Below are 17474 nucleotides of genomic sequence, written 5' to 3'. Positions count from 1 at the left end.
AAATAAAGGCTGTATCTTCATCAAACACCAGTCAGGAGAGAGAAAAAGGGTTGAGGGACTGCTTTATGAATTATTAAGATTAAAATCTTTCTCTGACTACCTGTCCTTTCCTCCTTCCATTCCCTTTTCTTGCCTTTCTTTTTCGGTTAAATTTTAAAACATTTATATCCCTCTGTTCCTGAGTAAACGAGCTCGGGGCAGATTTTCCATTAAAAATAAAAGTTGAAGTGAGGAGGAAGGAGAAGTAGCCCGGTCGGTTTTAGATTTTAGTCATCTTTAATCAGCCCAGTGTTTCTGTACTGGGGAAGAAAGAGTCAGATGAAACAAGAGCGTAATTATTTTTTTTCTTGCTAGTTTGCTTCAGTCTTGGATGTTGGAAACTTAAAAGGAATGAAAGAGAAATACTTTCTTACCTTTTATTATTACTGTCAGTGCTCCCTACGCTCACTCTCCCTTTGTTGAGAGGTCTAAGCAATTTTCCAACTTGTTAAAAAAATTATGCATTAACAATGTACTTGCCATTATCCCGGGTCAGGTGTTTTAGAATAGTGGATTTATGGCTGAGGGCCCTAGCAACACTTTAATGACAGTCTGGCTGTATCAAAGAGACCGGACTTAACCTGAGATAGGATCTCTCTCTCTCTTTACACCAAGCTCTCAATGCTTCATCCACTGCTTTAAACCACATTAATATGTCAAAGAAAGAAAATCTACATTTGAACAAATGTAGATATCAACACAAAGTAATACATTGAGTCAGCTAATAAAAAAGTTACAATCAGCATGATGACAAGTGTAGTTGTTTCTTTGATTCATCTTATCATGAAGGTCAAATGTGCCACTAGAGATCCTGGTTCGAATCCAGGCTCTGTCGCAGCCGGCCGCGACCGGGAGACTCATGGGCAGCGCACAATTGGCCTAGCGTTGTCCAGGGTAGGGGAGGGAATGGCCGGCAGGGATGTAGCTCAGTTGATAGAGCATGGCGTTTGCAACGCCAGGGTTGTGGGTTCAATTCCCACGGGGGACCAGTATGAAAAAAAAAATATATATATATATATATATGTATTCACTAACTGTAAGTTGCTCTGGATAAGAGCGTCTGCTAAATGACTAAAATGTAATGTAAAATGTCAAACACCTTTAATACACTGCTCAAAAAAATAAAGGGAACACTTAAACAACACAATGTAACTCCAAGTCAATCATACTTCTGTGAAATCAAACTGTCCACTTAGGAAGCAACACTGATTGACAATAAATTTCACATGCTGTTGTGCAAATGGAATAGACAACAGGTGGAAATTATAGGCAATTAGCAAGACACCCCCAATAAAGAAATGGTTCTGCAGGTGGTGACCCCAGACCACTTCTCAGTTCCTATGCTTCCTAGCTGATGTTTTGGTCACTTTTGAATGCTGGTGGTGCTTTCACTCTAGTGGTAGCATGAGACAGAGTCTACAACCCACACAAGTGGTTCAGGTAGTGCAGCTCATCCAGGATGGCACATCAATGCGAGCTGTGGCAAGAAGGTTTGCTGTGTCTGTCAGCGTAGTGTCCAGAGTATGGAGGCGCTACCAGGAGACAGGCCAGTACATCAGGAGACGTGGAGGAGGCCGTAGAACAACCCAGCAGCAGGACCGCTACCTCTGCCTTTGTGCAAGGAGGAGCAGGAGGAGCACTGCCAGAGCCCTGCAAAATGACCTCCAGCAGGCCACAAATGTGCATGTGTCTGCTCAAACGGTCAGAAACAGACTCCATGAGGGTGGTATGAGGGCCTGACGTCCACAGGTGGGGGTTGTGCTTACAGCCCAACACTGTGCAGGACGTTTGGCATTTGCCAGAGAACACCAAGATTGGCAAATTCGCCACTGGCGCCCTGTGCTCTTCACAGATGAAAGCAGGTTCACACTGAGCACATGTGACAGACGTGACAGAGTCTGGAGACGCCGTGGAGAACGTTCTGCTGCCTGCAACATCCTCCAGCATGACCGGTTTGGCGGTGGGTCAGTCATGGTGTGGGGTGGCATTTCTTTGGGGGCCGCACAGCCCTCCATGTGCTCGCCAGAGGTAGCCTGACTGCCATTAGGTACCGAGATGAGATCCTCAGACCCCTTGTGAGACCATATGCTGGTGCAGTTGGCCCTGGGTTCCTCCTAATGCAAGACAATGCTAGACCTCATGTGGCTGGAGTGTGTCAGCAGTTCCTGCAAGAGGAAGGCATTGATGCTATGGACCGCCCATTCCCCAGACCTGAATCCAATTGAGCACATCTGGGACATCATGTCTCGCTCCATCCACCAATGCCACGTTGCACCACAGACTGTCCAGGAGTTGGCGGATGCTTTAGTCCAGGTCTGGGAGGAGATCCCTCAGGAGACCATCCGCCACCTCATCAGGAGCATGCCCAGGCGTTGTAGGGAGGTCATACAGGCACGTGGAGGCCACATACACGACTGAGCCTCATTTTGACTTGTTTTAAGGACATTACATCAAAGTTGGATCAGCCTGTAGTGTGGTTTTCCACTTTAATTTTGAGGGTGACTCCAAATCCAGACCTCCATGGGTTGATACATTTGATTTCCATTGATACATTTTGTGTGATTTTGTTGTCAGCACATTCAACTATGTAAAGAAAAAAGTATTTAATAAGATTATTTCATTCATTCAGATCTAGGATGTGTTGTTTAAGTGTTCCCTTTATTTTTTTGAGCAGTGTACTATTCTAATCAATTGCAGAAATTGACTGTATCGGCCATTTCGTGAAGGAGCTCATTTAGTATCATCTCATTGACTAGTGCTGTATTAGGAACACAGAGAGCTCTGGCCAATGAAACAATGCAGTCCCATGTTGGAGACACAGAGAAACAGGTGGCCCTTCTTTGACCAGACTGTGACCCCTGAATACGTCCTCTCCACTGAAAGACCATCATAAACACACTAGCTGTACAGAGGTCATCATTCAGGCCCCTTAGGAACAATATTGATCTAAGAGTCAAGCTGGTACCCCTACCCACAGACTCAGAGGGGCCCCATATAGAGCTCTCACTATGGGCCCGGGCCAAGGCTAAACCAAGGGACTGAGTTAGTTAGATCCTCCTATCTATGACAGATATAATTCAGGGTCTCTGATATGTGGTCATACATCCTGAGTGGATGTAGCGTGTTTAAATGGTTCTTAATTAAATATTTCTGGGGGTGGGTGTGCTGACTGCGTCCTGCTCCCCATCCCAGCGCTCATTAAAGGTCTCTGACCATCCAGGATGATAGATAAGTGCTCCTACGGCTCCGTTATGATTTATTAAGGGGGAAGCCTGGCGGGTCCACACCGCATCAACCACACCACCTCAGGACACTCAAGCCACGGACACATTTTAGGGGTAAAGGCTTGGAAAAGAGGCAGCCTCTTCCGAACAGATTTACATCATCTGATGCTCATTTCAGAATGGATTATGGATGACTAAATGAAATGAAATTCCCCGTACTCCTCTCACCACCTTCTTTTCCTTTCCAACTTTTTTCTTCTCCCTTCCTTCCTCCCTCTCTCTCTCGTGCGCTCTCTCTCTCTCGTTTGGATGTGCTCAGAACAGCGGCATTGCCCTGAGCTAAATAAATCCACGTCCAATTGCTCTTTAGAGCATGCCACTAATGGGGAGAAGGAGGGAAAGAAGGGTGGTGTTTAAAAATGGATGGATGCGAAGATGGTCGGATCTGAGCAAACAAACAGGTTGGGCTAATTCATTTGTTTGGCTGGAAGGGAGGGGGAGGATGGGAACGAAGGAGGGTGGGCAGCAGCCCTGGCCGTGTGGTGGTCAGCTCTGTCTGTCAGACCTGGGGCGATGTTGATCTGTTCTGGGGAGTGGGGAGATGGCTGCAGGCACTAGGATCAGCCTTTAGAGGTGCAGGGGTGTCATGGTTAGTGTAACCCCCCCTCCTGAATCCTCTGGTCAGGACTTTAGACAAACGCTGCCATTTAGGGAGGGTCAGAGGATCTTTTAGGACAGGGAGAGGCAGGAGAGAGGTAGGAGAGTCACAGACAGACCAGCATTCAGGATCTGGCTTCTATTGGAGAAAGGTTTGGCTTCTGTTAGCCGAGGTAACGGGCTTAGCTGTTGGTGGATAGATGTTTTTTTCTCCTTCGCCACAGTTAATTTTCAAATCTCCAACATCCTATGCCTGTCTGTTTTTCCTCTTCTTCTTTTCTACTGTTCTTTGCTTTCATTCTTTTATTTTAAGAGGAAACTGGAGCTGGGCGGTGATAGTGATAGATGGCTCAGCGCTCTAACACTTTATCCAATCCGGCGCAGATTTCATCCAATAAAGAATCACTTGTGCACTCTCAAACTAAATAGAAGTCAGGCAGCGGAGAGAAAGGGGCTGCCGTGTGTTTCTGAGCTGCCAAAATCAAATTTTCTTAAAGCTGCCTCGGCGGTGGCTGGCGGAAGAGGCAGCAACAGCCATGACTGGCTGGGGCCACAGCCGTCTGCACACACAATTTAATCCATCACAGAGCGCCTGACACCATATCAATCAACCTTTCATCAGCATGCCTCGCCAAAATAACTATATTTCCATTCAATCGCCTCCGACTGGACCAGGCCTGCAACCCAGTGACCAATGGGAGGGACCAGAGGGCCCTAGCTGGGTCAGTACCGTCACACTCACACACACACACACACACCACACACATACACACACACACACATATACACACACACACAGCACAGTACACTACACACCCTAACACCTCCATCTGACGACTAGCATAGACGCCTGGCAAATATGCTTTCACTCTCTCTCACACTGCAGAGATGTACACTCACCTTACCAGAGAAATATATTCACAACCAGCAAATCGAGCCAAGCTAATATAAAATGATCCTAATGCTAAAATGATCCTGATGGAAATACATGGATGGATGGATAGACATATTACAAAGAATAAATAGTAATGAAACAATGCTATATTCATAGGATGACCAGTCTGATTGTCAGGTGAAACATTGTGTATGGTGATGTCCATCCTCCATGTTAGCTCATCTCTCACATCCATAGCCCATCCATAGACAGGACCCAGTTAAAAAGAAGTGAAGTGGTTCTCCCATACAGACATGGTGGAACTGTCTGAGACGCAGGGCCCTAGGATGCACGCACACACACATACGTAAAGGGAATAAGAAAGCCCCCTGTCTTACTGACACTACCACCAATGACAACCACAACAGAAAAACAACCCAGTCCTCTGTCCTTCATCATCTTGATACCGTATGACACCCCCGTCCCTCTCCTCACATCCAACCCCTGATCAACCCCCCCTCAAGCCCCCACCTGAACCCCCTCCCAACCCTGTCCTTTGTTCCGGGAACATGGCCCCTCTCGCCCCCTCTGTATCCCACAGGCTGTGGCTCCAGTGGCCTATGATTTATAATTCATAGGGGCGGCTTTTATATGGGACCTTAGTCTACCTGATACCCTGCCAGTGGCCCTGTCTGCTCCTGTCCCGGGACAGTGGGAGGGGGCCTCTTCATTACGCCTGCTTGGCACCGCAGCACTCACATAACACCCAGCACTTTGAAGCCCTGCTGCACTGTACAACAGCACTGTATGTAGATTGGCCATAATGATCCGCCGGATAGGTTTCCCACTCAAATGATATTGAATCATATTCCTGAAATGGATGCCTGTTTTACTCCATACCCCCATCCCTCGTCACTGCTCTTTCGATCTAGATCTCTCAGGCTCTTACTGTCTTCTACCCTCTCTCACACAGGTAAATACCACATTCATACTCCTATTGAAAGACTCACGCACACTATTTTTATCCAAACACCTACACACACATTTCTCTTTCTACTTGTTCTACCTTTCACCCTGAAAACTTGAAGTATTGTATCTCCAGTTAAGCCTTTTCCATAGACATGGTTGAAGGTGTTCTTTCCTCCTTCAGGACCTGTAAAGCTCAGATCTCAGGATATCTACTTACCTCTGTAGTGTGCCCTCTGCCCTAGCCTCCCTAGTACACCACTGAGGTCTACAACCCAGGCAATCTGTGCTGCTCTGCGCTGCTCTGTGCTCGGGGCCCTTGGCTCTGCTCACCCTCCATGCTCCACTGGCTTCATGAACCTTGGTGATGCTCCAGCAGGCCAAACACTGTACTTGTTGTCAATACCCCCCCACCTACGAGTGTCTCAGGCGCAGGTGGGAACTTGTCCGATTGCCAGCGGCGGGTTAAACGATAAAGAGAGGGCAGCTCAGCCTGGATCAGAGGCGTGTATTATTGTTGTTGTTGCTAAGTGCTCCCCACTAATTATTCCTCCCTGATTTACAAATGAAGCTGCGTCTCATTTCCATATCAATGGGGGGAGAATGGGAGGGGAGCACGTCAAGGAGTGGGGGTTAAGCGTGTGGCTAAGCTCAGAGAGCATACAGAGAGCCCCTCATCCCGACAACACACAAACACAGACGTACACCCAACAATCACACCCCCTGCTGTGCAAGAATAATAAAGAGGACGAAACAGAATGGTGAATGGGGTGTTGTGTGTGTATGTGCGTGTTTGGGGGTTGGAGTTGGAGGGGGTTGGAGGGGGATGGATTGGCATGGAGAGGGGATTTCTGTCAAATCAGTGGGCTGGCGTTGGATTAGTTAAGTTGTAGCGCAGGCCGGCGCTCCATGGAGATCATTTAGGCAATTACCAAGAACAAAGACAGCTGCAGTGTTCAACAGCTCACTTCAAAGGCCCTACATCAGACCAGACGAACAGTTACAACACGCTGGTCAATTTCCATACAAACCCCCCCACAACCCACCAGACCCCCTCAACCCACTCCTCCTCGACTCATGCCTTCAGGCATTCTGGCTGTGCTAATGAACAGTAACCCCCCTCCTCCAAACACACTTCTAGCCATGATGAGAAGTTCATGATGTTTCCACTGGCCTTGTGAAACACAAAGAGGCTGGGGAGGAGACAGTACAGTGAAGGACAATAAAACACTGCCACTGTCTCTTGCCTTTTGTCTGGTGCTTTGCCTCGTGAACAGCCTCTAAAAACAACTTTTACTTATAAATATGTGTCTTTGTGAAGTGGAAATCTGATTATTTTTCATCCGTACAAAAGAGAGGCTGGATAAAAACGGTGAAATACATATACAGTAACACAAGTTGCTAGTCTTCAGTAACAGCTTTTTCATTTAACAGGGAGATGTGTTGTTTAATCTGAAAGACTGTATCTAAGCAGAGATAGCAGCAGAGTCACTCGTGAACAACAAGCGTTGAAGTCATCATTTGGACCTCCAACAAAAATATAGTTAGATAGTTCATCTAGGGGTGAGGATTATTTATCTTAGCTCTGAAGACTGTTAATTGGACTCTTTATTCTTTTTGACAGTAAGTAATGAGGAGAGGCCTGGTTCAGAGAAAACAAAGGGAAAACATTATAGGCCTAATTGACATTCCACTCTGACATGAATGCAGAAGTTGATCACATTTTTACACAGGAAAGGGGCTGGTTGACAAAGTCTCAACTGAATGGCCATCAGTGACTTTCCTCTAAGTTGTGTATGTGTGTCAGTGTGATAGTTGGCAGCATTACCACTTGATACAGAACAAATCACCCTGTGGAGCTTTAGACTAATGTATATTCAACAGCTTTTGCTACATTCACCATAGTCACAAACAGTGACACTTTGAGTATCTGACTGTAGTGAGAAAGTGTGCTGGAAAGCACAACAATGGAAGTGTACCATTAGAACTACTCTGTTTGTGACAGGTGACAGACTACAGGCCTACTCTCAGACGTGTCATTTTGAATGGTGGGATCAGAGCTGAATCAGACACTTGATTCAATCACCTCATCCAGCCCATGAATCCACTCCAGTCTATTCAGATAGTTAGTTCCTATTCAGATGGAAGTGGTGAGTAGCCCTCCAGGGCCAGACTGGGCTCTATGTAGTCCTTACAGCGTTTTGTACATGGTTATGTTATTTCTCTCTTCCACTGTCTTTGCGGCAAAGACTTCATGTTTAAAAAATCTTTGTGCGAGCGATAAAATATTCAAATCATGTGCGTTTGCATCTGAGCACATGAAAGGGAGAGCTGCCATGAGAGTGTATGTTACTGCGTGCTGACAGTGCCAGTCAAACCCAATCTGTGTGTCTGGGGCTCAGTGGCTCTGTGTTAAAACAGGCTGGCAGAGGCTGCAGCACTGAGTATGACAGGACTTTATGGAGAATAGCTAGGCCAGACTGTTCAGTGTTCACTCTGCCTCTCCATCCACATCACAACCACTTCAGACGGGAGCTTAGCAGAACGCGACCGGGATCAGTGTATCACACATGTGCACATAAATACGCGTGCATACACACACACACACACACACACACACACACACACACACACACACACACACACACACACACACACACACACACACACACACACACACACACACACACACACACACACACACACACAAACAGAGAGCTCTGGTTCCGCCCCCCAATCTCACATCAGACTGGCTCATGTTATGTTGTAAAGATCCAAGACAAACATACAAGCAACAAGATCCTCTACTCAGGATTGGGTTTCTAATCACGCACTATAAATTATTCAGCCCAGACAAAATCTGCCTTCCCCAAATGTTTATCGATGCAGGACGGACAGTGTCAGACTAGTGACATGGATATTGATGCTGCCAACAGAGTTGGGAAGGAGACGAGGGGTGAGGCGGGGCGGGGGAGTTGGCCCAGGTCAGAGAACCAGATAGATACCCAGAACGTCAGACGGATGCAGCCAGGAACCTCAGCCACCAGGAACCTCAGCCACCACGGACGCAATCGATTGACTTTGAGGAGACAAAGGAGTTGCACAGAAAAAAAGAAAGAGCGAGAAATTAAATGAAGAAAAGGCTGATAAAACAATGACATGAAGAGGAGACAGATCAAGTCGTATGGGGGAGGAATAAGATGAAAGAGACAGAAATAAAAGCAGGGATGTCATTAGAAGTCCTCCTTTCATTCCCACACAAAAGCAGTTAATGTGAGGCTGAACATACAGATATATTAAAGCAGCATATTCTCATTATTATTAATACTAATAAGGCGAGATCACATTGTGAGGAACAGCCGCAGCGGCGCTACTGCTGCTGATGCTAATAGTCACAGGACTCATAATGGTAATGTCATGAGCTTTTTTTTTCATCATGGCAGCGATTTTATTCCCATCTTCTCACTCATCTGACAGGAGTCATATTCGCCCAAATCTAACACTGGCCCATTTAACACTGATAATATGAAATAATGCATTCTTTACATTTATTAAATTCACATGTGGAAATATAATATACCATCACAATCTCATTGGCTGTCCTCCTCCCTCTCCCTCCCCTCCTCCCTCTCCCTCCCTCTCCCTCCCATGCTCCTTCCTCCAAATCTGCACCATTAGATCAGGATGGGTGTCAGGGATATTGGCCTGTATGTATTTGTTGGAGATGCAAAACTGTTTAAATCTTTAATAAAACGACAAGGATGAAATATCTGACATCAGCTGCTGGGCTTGAGGGACAGGGCATTTGTATTGTGTCATCTCAAGGCATGGGAGACTGTGTGTGTGTGTGTGTGTGTGTGTGTGCACATGTGCGTGTGGGCACGTGTGCGTGCGTGTATTTGTGTGAGTTGTTTTCCTATAAGGAAATTGTTTCATGATGATATTATTCTTATTTGAAATATTTCTCTCCTCCTGCTGCATCCTCGGAGCCGTGGCACCGGGAGCCATTTTAATTCCCAACCCCCCTGGCAGCAATCCCTCAAACATTTCACAGACAAATTTCATTCCTCTTAACGTGTTATTAATGCCACTTGGCTTTATTTCTTAATACGTTATGTTTCTATAGGAGCTGTTGCCAGACAATGGCAGATCACTTAGTGGGGGAAAAGAATACAGAGGGACCCCCTCACAAATGAGACTATTCTCTCTCTTTTCTTATAGTTATTATGAAAGCATCATTACTGTGTGTCTATGTGCACGTGACTGGCTTAATAAGATGGTGCTTCTCTCCCCTGTGGGGGAATATTGGAACAGTTAGAATAAAACATTACTGCAACCATTATGTCTACTTATCATAATAGCTTGCTACAGTATACCTTGCATATCTCCTGGTAGAAATAGGTAATGTTCACATTATCCATGTGTTTAAAGCTAAGAGGGGTGGCAGGGGACAAATGGCTGCTCCTCTGTCATGTTTTCTCTAATCCGGTACAGAGGAGATGGACGTCCCTTTGCCTTCCACTGGTTTCAGCAGCAATCAGCACAGTGCCTCATGACTGTACAGGTCAATTGAGAGATGCTTCTACTAGAGGTGCTCCTACTGATGTCTCTGGCCCTGCTGGTGACAAATACGACAGATTAAAACTACAATCTGCCATTACACACACACACACACATGCGCACACACACACACACACACACACACACACACACACACACACACACACACACACACACACACACACACACACACACACACACACACACACACACACACACACACACACACACACACACACACACACACACACACACTTGCTCTTCTATCCTCATGGGGACCTAACATTTATTTCCATTCAAAATCCTATTTTCCCTAACCCTAACCCTTACTCTAACCTCAACCCCTAACCAACCCTAATTCTAACCCTAATTGTAACCCTAACCCTAACCCTAACCCCTAAGCTTAAAATAGCCTATGTCCTCATGAAGACGTGGGAAATGTCCCCACAAAGGAGAATGTTCCTTGTTTTACGATCCTTGTGAGGACATTTGGGGATTTCAGGTCCCCATGAGGATAGAAGAACAAGACCACATAACACACACACACACACACACACACACACACACACACACACACACACACACACACACACACACACACACACACACACACACACACACACACACACACACACACACTTGACTATATTAGCAGTGTGCCAGCAGGTCCACCTCCCTTTATTCTCAGTGTGTGAGATGAGTAGGAGGACCTCTCTTTGAGCAGTGACTCTGCGATATGTCTGTCCCAGTAGAATGGGAGTCTGAGTGTGAGAGAGGTAGAGGGAATATGTCTGTAATACAAACCAGGCTACAGTAGGACCTATCCACACAGACTGGGAACGCTAGAGGTTTGTTCACAATTCCCCTCGCTGCCTTTGATTTTGGTAGCAAAGGAGCAATGCTGCATAGTCATAGACCTGCTAAAAAAAGACGCAAGACTGCTGCCAACAAGCGCTGGCTTTGAGTGAATGTCTCGTGTTTAATATGGCAGAGGAGGTGGTGGAGCAGTTGCCAATCAGGAGGCATATAGAAATATGCACAGGACCTGTATACATTCCCCCAAAACAGCAGATATAAAAAGGAACAAAATCTGTAAAACAATGTGTTATTCTTGTGTACTATGTGTGTGTGTGTTTTCTCTGCACAGTTTCAATCACACTGAAGTAATGTTATTCATTCGATACCCTGGATGGGAGCGCAGCAGAGGGGATCTGTTCCAACAAACTCAGAAGAAGCTCTGTACCTACTGCCTGTTTTTCCCTGGATTCACTTCAACTGGATTCTCCGTCTTACAGTAACAGAATGGAAATTAGTGAGGCACAGCACTAATATTCATCTGTTTGAACCTGCACAACACTACAGTAACCTGATACACACACTGTGCTGTTTGTTGCATGCTGCCTCACTCTGTGTGTGTGTGTGTTGTATTTGTCAGATGCACAAGTTCAATGAAATGCTTAACTTGCAAGCCCTACCCAACAGTGCAGTATTCAATATAAAAATAGTAGAACTAAGAAAAAAAACGAAGAAAGAAAATACACCAGAAATAAGAAATAAGAGAAGCTAAATACAGGGCCAGTGCCAGTACCACATTTACAATGTGCAGGGATACTGTAGTATTTTCCCTGAGTATGTGTGTGTGTGTTCCTCTAAATGTCACTCTCCTCAGACCTCCCTCTCTGCATAGCGCCATTTGATTACAGCAGATCTGTCTGTTAGATAAGAGGCCAGACACACATCTCTTCATGGCCTGCAGCATGTCTTATTAGACCATGATATCACCAGCTGCATAATGTGTCAATACTTCAATCACCACAGATCCCTATCTACCGCAGCATAACTCAGTCTAACAGTCATTTGCTAGTTACCAGACTCTAATATGCTGTCTTCCTGTGTTATTACCAATCTGGACCATAACATAGCGGTAAGGGGAGAAGAGACCGCAATGTCTCTGTCTGTGGTGTTAGTCTATGGTGGTGAGGGAATCAGATGATACAGTCAGAGTGAGCCCTGACAGATCTCTCTCTCTCTCTCTCTCTCTCTCTCTCTCTCTCTCTCTCTCTCTCTCTCTCTCTCTCACTCTCTCACTCTCTCACTCTCTCTGCCTTCTCTCTCAACAGCATTCAACGGCCCACACCAATCATTCCGTTCGTCTGCCTGCGTAGCGCAACAGAGAAGAGCTCAGCTCCATCCATCCACACATGAGCACTCCGACCTCGTCATCTAAATATTGCATGCATAACATGCCCTGGGTTTCTTGTACAGAGTTAACCACACGTACACCGCTGATAGAGACAGATGTTCCCCCTCTGCCCAGGAAGAGAGAGAGAGACAGCAGACACATTGAGCTCCCCCAGACCGCCGGCCCGCCCAGCCTCACTTACCAACACATGTCATGTCAGTCAAGTCCACCACCACCAAAACACCACAGTCCATAGGAGGGGAGTCAGCTGAGCAGGCCTGTCAGTGTTATTACTCCTACTACTGGCTGATGGCACCCCACCTGGACCAAGGAACCAAGGGGCACCCCACCTGGACAACACACATGGATGTGCTCAGGAATGATAAGCCCGGTTTACAGGAGGTTTAAGGGTTCTTATTGGTCTGGGGTTCAAGCAATTAAACAACATCAAGGGATTTCATATTCAAACATGAGAAAGACATCTCTAGTACCTTATTGGCACTTAAATTCTTATCAATGAGAGCAAAGAAGTAAAAGCAAGTACCAAGGGATTAGAACGCTGAAAATATGACCTATTCTCACGGCCAAGTGGAAATGGCATTGAGCAGTGATGGTTGGTGCTGTTTAAGATTAGGGAGGACAATGTTTTTTTTATGAGCATTGCATTATTTCTTTTACAGCATATTGGATGACTGTCATTCATATTCCATTCACACAGCTTAATGTAACATTGATAGGTTTAGGCTACTACATGATATGCACATTTTCCCTATAACCCATCATGTGGTTGCTACAACCAACCTACAAGTTTATAATGTAGGTGCACAGGTCGAGAGACAAATTGGAGTATTCAAGGTGACAGACAGTGACACATTCAATACCTTGCACACTCTTGCCTGCATCTAGCTGATCTAGGGTGTAATCATTAGTCCAAACAGTTGCAAACAAGAGTTTCTATTGGACAAATTCAGTTAGAATTATCCCAGTTTCGTTCTGTTTGCTTCCATTTAAGAAATGTTTTTCAACACAATCGACGGAATTAATACACCCCTGAGTACCCTCACACACGGTTCACTTTCATAGCAGCCACATACAAACAGAATCATCACTTTGCTCGTTGTATAATTCCTTCTCGCATCTATGCACTCTCCTCCTCTCACCTTTTCCCTTCGCTTTCGGACTTCAGTGCACATCACAACAGCTGTCTGTGAGCAGGCAGAATTTTTTTCCCCAAGCTAAACCTTCATACCATAACAGCTAACCGCTACACACAGCCTACATCGTTGTCACCATATTAGCTAACATCATAGTCAAATCAAATCAAATCAAATTTTATTTAAGGAATGGGCTTTAAGAATATATACATATATGGACAATCAATGACAGAGCGGCATGGACTAAGATACAGAATAATATTATAGAATAGAATGTAGTATATACATATGAGATGAGTAGTGCAAGATATGTAAATATTATTAAAGTGACTAGTGTTCCATTTCTTAAAGTGGCCAGTCAACATAGTTACTAGAACTAACGCATTTGTAAACCCACTACAATCACGCAGTACAGTGTACAGCAAACAGTTTAGCAGTTACACCGGTGGGTCCCGGTGGCAATAAATTAATAAAACCGAAAGCTTATATTGACTTGGAAGAGTTCCAGTTATTGGATAGTCTTAGTCAGCTAGCTAAGACAAATAGCATTCCTCTCTGTTTGAGCCGGGTGTTTGAGTAGGCTAAATTAGATAGCTGCATTAGCTAGCTAAGTATGCGAAAGTAAAAAAAAAAAAACTACATATAGCTCTCTCTCTCTCTCTCTCCCTCTATCTCTCTGCTGCTTCTCCTTCATTTTTGAATAAATTAATTTGTTGAAAACTGTTCAACTGTTGTCTTTCTCTCTATTTGAGTAAACTACTCAACACATTTTATGCACCGCAGTGCTAGCTAGCTGTAGCTTATGCTTTCAGTACTAGATTAATTCTCTGATCCTTTGATTGGATGGGCAACATCATGCTGCAAGAGCTCTGATAGGTTGGAGGACGTCCTAATTGTTATAATTACTGTGTAAGTCTATGGAAGGGGGTGAGAACCATGAGCCTCCTAGGTTTTGTATTGAATTCAATGTACCTGAGGGAGGGCTATTGAGGCTTCTGTTGACCTTCATTGCAAAACAGCGTGTTTTAATCAGTTATTTGGTTACGTGAATAAATGTAGTATAGTTTTATCTAAAAAGGATAACTTTTTTTAAATGTTTCACTATTTTAATTTTTCTGAAATTCACTGAGTAGGATGGTCCTCCCCTTCCTCCTCTGATGAGCCTCCACTGGCATTGAGAATATATAATTGTAGTATTCTCTGGCATAGTCAATATCCAAGATATCCATACATTCCTCAAGATCAAAAAGGATGCCACTACTTTGCATTGGAGTAATCTCTACATTATGAAGTTTAATCCCTCTGCATCAATAATTGTGGTAGCAGTGGACAGCTTTCTTCCTCCATTACTGCTAATTATAACTGCAGCATTTGAATACTCATCAGATAGGTAGAGGAACCAAAGTGATGGAGATGGGAGGGGAGGAGGAGATGAGTGGGACACACACACACACACACACACACACACACACACACACACACACACACACACACAGCATGACTGACCGTCCATACACACACTTCCAGAGATCTGCAATCACTAAAGGGTAGGGTCTGAGAGACATTTATGAGTGTATGTGTGTGTCTGTGTATTTTGGGTGACCTGTAAAGTATTGTATGTGTGTGACCTCTGCTTGGATGAATGTATGTACACGTGTGGTGCCGCTCTGGCTGGTAACTCGTCAACACTCTCACACACACATTTATTTGCACATACAACACACAATCCCACAAGGACAGTCTAGTGAATTCTGAGAGGGCCAGTGTAGAGGTACAATGTCAATAAGACTAAAACTAGAAACCAACACATAAGGGTCAGGGGGAATAAGGCTTGGTCCTTCCCCAGCCCAGCTACAGTAGAGGCAGCATGTCCCCTCTCCTCTCCTGCTATGCCTCCGCATACATCTCATCTCCCCAGCCTATCCAGCCCTCCAAGAGATGCTGCTGGGAAAATCCGATTACTTTAAACATGAGGCAGGACGTTATGAAGAGGTGGAGATAAAAATGGTGTAGAGAGATTGGATGAGAGGAATAGAAAAAAGATGCAGATCAGCAGTGGAGGACAAATCCCCCCAGTGTCCATTTAAACTAGCCAGACAGGTCCACTACCCAAACAAAATGGCTTCCCCCGTGTCATTTACAATTCAAGCAGCCTGAGCCCAGAAATGACAAACTGAAGGCTACTTTTCATTAGATTTCATAATCACTGGAATAGCAATCTGACATTTCATAACTGGTATGAATTTGCTTAAGATAATAATTGATGCTAAATACATTTTGGACATTCAAAAAGACTGTGTTAGATTAGACCCGCAGGAAGTGAGGTAGCCAAACTAACAGAGGTGCTGTCTGAAGAAAAAAGTTAACTTTCTCTTATTTTTATTTTGTTTGCCTGAGGAAGGGGGGAGTGAACGAGTGAGGAAAACTCAGGGAACGGTTGAGCTCCCTCATCCCGCTTATTACAGTGCGGCCGCGGCTCTCTGTCCTCAAGCCTTTCTGCGTCTCACTATTTTAACTACACCTGTCATTTGCGGTCCAGTCATTTTACCTCTCTGCTCGGCATTCTTTCCCCGCTTATAGAGACTGTTAACTGGCCCTGTCTGTCACGCTGGCTGGGGCGGGGCTGGAACTAGGGCGGGGGCCAGGTGGGAGAGTGGCGGCAGAGGGCTCCTGGATGGAACACTGTCTTTCCCTGTAATCCAGGCATCCATCTTTATGACCTCGGTGATGGAGCAGGAAGAAGAAGGAAGGGGGGTTTTGAAAAGGCATAGCAAGCGAACAATATGGTGGCTTCACTCCTTCTCTTCCTGAATCTCTTGCTTTCTCTCTGGTTCACTCTCTATCTCTATTCCACTTCCCTCTGTCTCTCTGTCCCTCTGTCCCTCTGTCTCTCTGTCTCTCTGTCTCTGTCTCTCTGTCCCTCTGTCCCTCTGTCTCTCTGTCTCTCTGTCTCTCTGTCTCTCTGTCTCCTCTGTCTCTCTGTCTCTCTGTCTCTCTGTCTCTCTGTCTCTCTGTCTCTCTGTCTCTCTGTCTCTCTGTCTCTCTGTCTCCCTGTCTCCCTGTCTCTCTGTCTCTCTGTCTCTCTGTCTCTCTGTCTCTCTGTCCCTCTGTCCCTCTGTCTCTCTGTCTCTCTGTCTCTCTGTCTCTCTGTCTCTCTGTCCCTCTGTCTCTCTGTCCCTCTGTCTCTCCGTCTCTCCGTCTCTCCGTCTCTCCGTCTCTCTGTTCCTGAAGGGAGGTATACCACTACAGTCATAGCACAGTAGTAGGGAAGGGCTGACTGATGTCTGAGGGGGCCTGCTTCTTATCCACTATATTACTGATCTCTTCCATATTTTGACAGGAACCAAACCTGAGGAGTAAACCAAATGACCAATCCAGTAGTTTTCCATTTGGACTGGATGATGTTCTCCCCATGAGGTTCAGGGTTTTAAATGTTAATGTTGGAGAGTCAGCACATTTGTGAGTGTTCTTGGAGTTTTTTATTGCATTTACTTGTACTTTAAGGTTCCCCACAGAGAAGCTTAATTAATCAACAGAGAATTAGTATGCACAAGGAGAAATATGAGCATTAGCCAAATACTGTAGTCAAATGCATAGGCAAATAAAATGCAAGCACGAACACACACTTTAAGAAAACTAACACTGAACACACACAGATACATGAAAAATATAAAAAATACCTGCTGTATTATAACACCTTACTGACCCCAACATACAGAACACAACACTGTGCAAAGGAATACCTACAGTACAGTACTGTGCACACACACGCACACACACACACATGCGCACGCACGCATACACACACATACACAGAG

Source organism: Coregonus clupeaformis, chromosome 33 (assembly GCF_020615455.1).
Source record: "Coregonus clupeaformis isolate EN_2021a chromosome 33, ASM2061545v1, whole genome shotgun sequence".
NCBI classification, from domain to species: Eukaryota; Metazoa; Chordata; class Actinopteri; order Salmoniformes; family Salmonidae; genus Coregonus; species Coregonus clupeaformis.
The sequence above is the reverse complement of the archived record's forward strand: the minus strand, read 5'-3'. Positions refer to the sequence as shown.